This window comes from Theropithecus gelada, chromosome X, assembly GCF_003255815.1.
Source record: "Theropithecus gelada isolate Dixy chromosome X, Tgel_1.0, whole genome shotgun sequence".
In the NCBI taxonomy this organism is placed as follows: domain Eukaryota; kingdom Metazoa; phylum Chordata; class Mammalia; order Primates; family Cercopithecidae; genus Theropithecus; species Theropithecus gelada.
In genome coordinates, this window is record NC_037689.1 from 151,669,843 (window position 1) to 151,676,611 (window position 6,769).

Sequence of the window (6,769 nt, forward strand, 5' to 3'; positions counted from 1 at the left end):
TTTCGAGACAGGGTCTTGCTGTATGGCCCAGGCTGGAGGATCATGGCTCACTGCAGCCTCCACATCCAGGCCTCCAGCAATCCTCCCACCTCAGCCTCCTGAGTAGCTGTGACTACAGGTGTGCACCACCACGCCCAGCTAATTTTAAAATTTTGTTAGTAGAGATGGGGTCTCACTATATTACCCAGGCTGGTCTCCAACACCTGGGCTCAATCGATCCTCTCACTTTAGCCTCCCAAAGTGCTGGGATTACAGTCGTGAACCACTGGACCCAGCCACAAATTCCTTATTTTCTTTGTCCTACAATATGAGCAACCAGTGAAAAGAGAAGCCTGCCACGGGGAGGGGAGCGCAGACCCAGCAGGCAGGCTCTCAATGGGAGGTTCAAGGCGAGTCCCCCTCCTACGCACCTGTTCCCAGCTGAGAGTCCATCTGGGCCTCTGGTGGGCAAGGACAAAAAACTCCATTTGGTTGAGAAGACATGACTGGCACTGGCTCAAAGCCAAGCAAATACTTGGTGGGCCTGCTTGGAGTTTAGCTCATACTTTTTGATTTTCTATTCATTGAATTTCACTGCTGTAGGAGCCTCATATAAATGGAATCAGATAGTATTTGTTTTTTATGGCAGGCTTTGGGGGATGTATCTTTTTGAAGGCTCTTTATCACTAAACACTAAATAGTTTAATTACAGTGGAAATTCTCTGGACTAGATTGTAAATGTGGATCAGATTTGGAAATAAGACTTTTTTCAAGTCAAAGAAGAAAAATCAATTTAAAAATACAAGGCAATGGCCAGGTGTGGTGGCTCACGCCTATAATCCCAGCACCAGGGAGGCCAAGGCAGGTGGATCACCTGAGGTCAGAAATTCGAGACCAGGCTGGTCATGATGGTGAAACCCTGTCTCTACTAAAAATACAAAAGAAAAAATTAGCCGGGCATAGTGGTGCATGCCTGTAGTCCCAGCTACTGAGGACGCTGAGGCTAAGGAGGATTGCTTGAACCCGGGAGGCAGAGGTTGTAGTGAGCAAAGATCGTGCCACTGCACTCCAGCCTGGGCAACAGAGTGAGACTCCACCTCAAAAAAGAAAAAAAAAAAAAGACATGTCAGAAACAAAGAAAGACACAACAGGCTCAGAATCAACGTCAACCTGGGCAAAGGTCAGAAATGGAGCAAGGACCCTTCTTTGTGAGCAGATTTGAAATGATAGGTTCAGCAACTTCAGCTCTTCTGATTCTCTCTTTCTTCTTGAGTCCATTTGGGTGAGTTGTGTTTTCCTGAGAGTTTGTCCATTCCATCCAAATGTTCACATTAGTCGGGATCTGTGAAGAATGTCAATGGCTGTGAGGCGAGGGCCCCTTGCCAGTCCCCATGTTCGTTATTTATGGATGCCTGATGCCCACAACCTCGACTTCTCAGCTGAGGGCAGCTCCTCCCGTCCTCTCACTGCTTCCACCTAAGCCACCAGGAAATCCTATTGGCTCCACTTACAAAAGCTCTCCAGAGTCTGCTACCTCTCACCACCCCACTGTCGCCTTCCTGACCTGGTCTCCCTGCTTCTGCCCTGGCCCCCACAGCTCGCAGACAGCTGCCAGAGGAGTCTGTCTGAATCAACTTCAGATTGCGTCACTTTTTTTTCAAAATCCGACAAAGCTCCCTATTCCATTCAGAGTGAGAAGGGCCCTGCCATGTAGCCTTTCCTCCTCCTCCTCACCAACCCCACTCTCACTCCAGCCATCCTGATCTCCTTGCTGGTCCTGGAGCAGGCTGGCCATGCTCTTGCCCCAGGGCCTTTGCACTTGCTGCCCCTCTCCTGGGATGCCCTCCTGGATCTCTGGATGGCTCCCTCCTGCCCTCCCTCCCTCGAGTCTTTCCTCACATGTCCCCTTCTCAGAGGGGCTCACCCTGGTGCCCTTCGAAAGTGGGCATCTACCGCCTTCCCACCCTGGCACCTGCACCCTCCTGTCTTCCTTTTTCTGTTCTCCATCCTACTCATCTCCCCCAACTAGAAAGGGAGCTGCAGCTGTCAGAGCATGGGATCTCCATCTGTTCGCAAATGTATCCCGGGACCTAGAAGAGTGCCTGGCCCTCAAAAAGTACCTAATAAGTATCTGCTGAATGAATAATTGGCTGAGTTTTCTGTACCAAAGACTGAGCTAAGACTCTTTAAACGGATGATCTTATTTAAGCCTTACAGCAAGTAAATGTTATCCCCATCTTCCTGATGAGGACACAGTGACCACCACGCTCAAGGACACAGAGGGTGGACGTGCCACATCCACACTCTTGACTTAGAGCGGCTGGATGGACAGGGACTTAGGAAGCCTGCAGCAGCCAGCATGAGATTATGAGGCTGAGCTGAGAATATCAAGACTATACTGAGCAGGGGGCCTTGGCAAGTGCGGAGAGCCCGGCGGCTGAGGAAGAGGTCGGAGTATGGTGTGTGTTTACAGACCTCTTCAAACGAGGTAGGAAGGCCAGAAGTCAAAAAGGAAACAAGTGATATTTAGCCACATAAAAATGAAAATCCAGTGGTTGGAAATCCATTCCAAATACACACAGGCAACGGATAAGTGACCCAGGCCAGGCACAGAAGGCCACGCACCTGTAGGATTGCACTCTAAGCTCCCAAATGCATAGGAATAGAAGGGCGGGTGCCAGGGGCTGAGGGGTCGGGAAAGGGCACGGGTGTTTCATGGGGACAGAGCTTCCGTTTCATGAAGTGAAAAGAGTTTGGAGACAGATGGTGGTGACTGGACTGTACACTTACACATGGTAGCGATGGTACACTTTGCATTATGTATATTTTACCAAGATTTTTTAAAATGTCAAAGGCAAATGACCAAATGGTTCCTTGTCCTGTAGCTGTAGCAGCCATCGGCTATTAGTGACAAAGCCCCTGAGTCAAGATGACAGCAGCCCCCATAACTCCTAATCGGCTCTCCCGCGTGGAGTCATTTAGGAGTAGTCGCATTAGAGACAAGTCCGACATTTAATCTTCCACCGTGGCCAGGGACCCAGCTGGCAGCGAGGATGGGAGACTCCGGGCAGAGCAGAGGGCGCTGACAGTGGGGCCTGGCCTGGCTTGGGTCCCTCTGGCCTTTCACCAGGGGCCACCCTTCCTTGGGGCTTTCTTGGGTCGCCGCTGCTCCTGCTCCTCTCCCCCTATCTTACCCCCTCACCCCCTCTTTCTTCACATCTTTCTCTAGCACTCCCTCCACTTTCACCCACCCTTCTGCAAGAGTGTGGGACCACAAATGAGTTTTCACCCGGCCTGGGGACAAACATGCCCCCACAGGTGCTGGGTGACTTTCCAGGACAGTAATCTGCTTTAGGCTAAAATGGGACTTGATCTTCTGTTAGCCCTAATCATCAATTAGCAGAGCCAGTGAAGGTGCAGAACCTACCACCTTTTCAGGCCTCCTCCCACCTCTGCCACCTCCACTCTCCTTCCTGGGATGTGGGGGCTGGCACACGTGTGGCCCAGGGCATTGGTGGGATTGCGCTGAGCTGGATCATTAGCGTAATCCTGGACAAGGGCAGGCAGGGCAAGCAGAGGGCCAGCTCTGGGGCTCAGGCGAGGCTAGGGGCTTCCCCCAGACACCCTGCTCCTCCTCTGCCGGACCCCCACTTCACAGGGCACTTCGTGTTCTCAAAGGGCTTCCAAACAACATGGTGGCCTTGAATGCCCAGGGAAACCTCAGAGTTGCTTATCTCCCTCTAGACAGAAGGGGAATCTGGGTCAAGAGGGAGAAGTCGCCCTGTCCAAGGCCACTCGGCCAGCTCATGGCGGTGCTGGGACAAGGCTTGCCAGCCGTCCCATGCTCAGAAGGGACCTGGTGGGGCAGGTGATCTCAGAGGAGGCCCACTTCTAGGTCTCACATTCTTGTATCCTTGGATTCTCTGACTCTGGTGGGGACAGGCAGATCAAGCTCTCTTGGACCTGGGAAGAGGGACCCTTGGAAGTCCCTTGGGATTGAGTTCTAGAGACTTGACACTGTTTCAGCAAGTGGCATTGTGAGGTCTATGCCTTGAACACACCTCAGGCATCTCATCCACAGAACAGGGACAATGACCATTCCATCTTGCCAAGGAGTGGGGGCACACACCATGCTGCTGGCAGCCAGAGTAGAAAGTCAAGGGGTCCCAGCTGAAGCACCGCCACAGAGGCAGGATGCAGTCCAAGAGGGGACTTCAGAGCAGGGACCCGAGGCCAAGGCATCAGGGAGGTCTTTCTGCAGGGGGATCTCTTTAGGAGTTGGGCCCTAAAAACAAATAAGAGGAGGAAAGGCACTTGGTGGTTTTGGTCTATTCACGGTGCTGTGCAGCCATCACCACCATCCAGCCACAGAACTCGTTCATCTTCCCAAACTGAAGCTCTGGCCCCGTCCAACACCAGCTCCCCACCCCCCAGCCCCTGGCACCCCCCCTTCCACTGTCCATCTCTATGGAGTTGACCACTCTAGGCCCCTCGTATAAGTGGTAATTTTACAGTATTTGCCCTCCTGTGACTGGCTCATTTCACTGAGCAATGTCCTCAACGGTCATCCATGTTTGAGCATGTGTCAAATTTCATTTCTTTTTAAGGGTGAATCATATTCCATTGTCTGTATAGACCACAATTTGTTTATCTAATCATCCATTGATGTTTGTTTCTTTGTTTGCTTTGAGACAGAGTCTTGCTCTGTCACTCAGGCTGGAGTGCCCTGGCGCCATCACAGCTCACCGCAGCCTCAACCTCCCAGGCTCAAGCAATCCTCCCACCTCTCCACCTCCCAAGTAGCTGTGACTACAGGCGCCTGCCACTGTGCCCTGCTAATTTTTGTATTTTTTGTAGAGACAGAGTCTCACTATGTGGCCCAGGCTAGTCTCAAACTCCTGGGCTCAAGTGATCCTCTCACCTTGGCCTCCCAAAGAACTGGGATTACAGGCATAAGCCACCATGTCCAGCCCAATTGTCTGTTGATGGACACAGGTTGCTTCCATGTTTCAGCTGTTGTGAATCATTCCTGTAATCCCAGCTCTTTGGGAGGCCCTTCCAGACCCTGCTTTCCATTCCTCTGGGCCTATACCCAGCAGTGCGGTTGCTGGGCCCTATGGGAATTCTAGGTTTAACTTTTGCAGGAGCTGCCAAACTGTTTTCCACAGTGGCTGCACCATCACAATCCAATTTTAGAACATTTTTATCACCCATAAAGCATTCCCTGTACCCATTAAGAAGTGATCCTCCATTTCCCTCCCTCCGCTGTCCTGACACCCATTCCTCTGCTTTCTGTGTCTCTGGATTGGCCTATCTAAGCATTTCACAGAGATGGAGCCATGCGCTCTGTGACCTTTTGTGTCTGGCTTCACTCACCGAGTGTGCTGTTTTTCAGGTCTGTGCACGTTGTAGCGTAGGTCAGCCCTTCATTCCCTGTTATGGCCAAATGATACTCCATTGTACGGACAGGCCACTTTTTGATTACCGACTCATCTGCTCCTGGACTTCCAGGTTGCTTCTACCATGTGGCCTGTTGGGAACAGTGCTCTGTTTGTATTCATGTATGGGTTTTTGTGTGGATACACATTTTCAAGTCTCTTGGGTACACAGGCGTAGAAGTGACGGAGTCAGAGAAAAAGCTCACCAGTGCCGCTGGGCATCGAGCCCACCTTTCTAGGCTGTGAATGGACCCTGGCAAGTCTGTGGTCAGGACTCGTCTTCTCTTCCACATGGGGCCCCTAGCTTGGCACCTAGCACGTGGCAGGCAGTGACAGATGTTAAAAGCCATTCTTGCTATGGGTAGCCAGGCTAGGGCTCCATGCAGCCCTGGCCTTCAGCTTGGCAGCCAGGGCCCCCCTGTGCCTGCAGCAGAGGCCATGCTGCAAGGAGTGTAAGTATGAGCCAGGAATGCTGGAGANAAAAAAAAAAAAAAAAAAAAAAAAGAACCATATATTGTCTGAATTTTTTGTACATGTTCATTTTGTTCCCTTCACCTTCAAAATTAGTAACAGATGGCTGCATTTTCTCGAGGGATCTGTGTGACTTTTAAATCTAAATCATCCACTTAGAGGATGTTTGCAAAGCAAGAGGTTTTAGTCCCATTTTCTTTTTCTTTTTCTTTTTTTTTTCCGAGATGGAATTTTGCTCTCGTTGCCCAGGCTGGAGTGCAATGGCGTGATCTCGGTTCACCGCAACCTCTGCCTCCCGGGTTCAAGTGATTCTCCTGCCTCAGCCTCCCAAGTAGCTGGTATTACAGGCATGTGCCACCACACTTCTTTTTTTTTTTTTTTTTTAGTAGAGATGGGGTTTCTCCATGTTGGTCAGGCTGGTCTCGAACTCCCGACCTCAGGTGATCCGTCCGCCTCGACCTCCCAAGGTGCTGGGATTACAGGCGTGAGCCACCGTGCCCAGCCTAAGTCCCCATTTTCTTAATGGGGACTTTCTTAGTGGAATTTGAAATGAGAGATTATTAATATGAGCTGGGCCTAACATCTTTTTTTACTTACAGCTGGGCAGAGCTCCAGAGAGTTGGTTTTCTCCCCTGCTGTGTCTTATCCCCTCCCCCTTTTTAATTAATTAGGACCTGGCTGGACTCACATGCAGGCCGCTTTCTAAGAGCAGCAGTTACTTTGCCAACACTCAGAAAGGTCCTCAGTTACTCTACCATGACAAATTTCTCAGTATGTCACCATTCACTTCCTAAAAGAAATTCATTGTAGAAAGTAGAATGGGATCTTCATGGCATTTCTGGTTAGCAATGCTCCTGAAAGTTCCTCGGTATGTGGAAAGG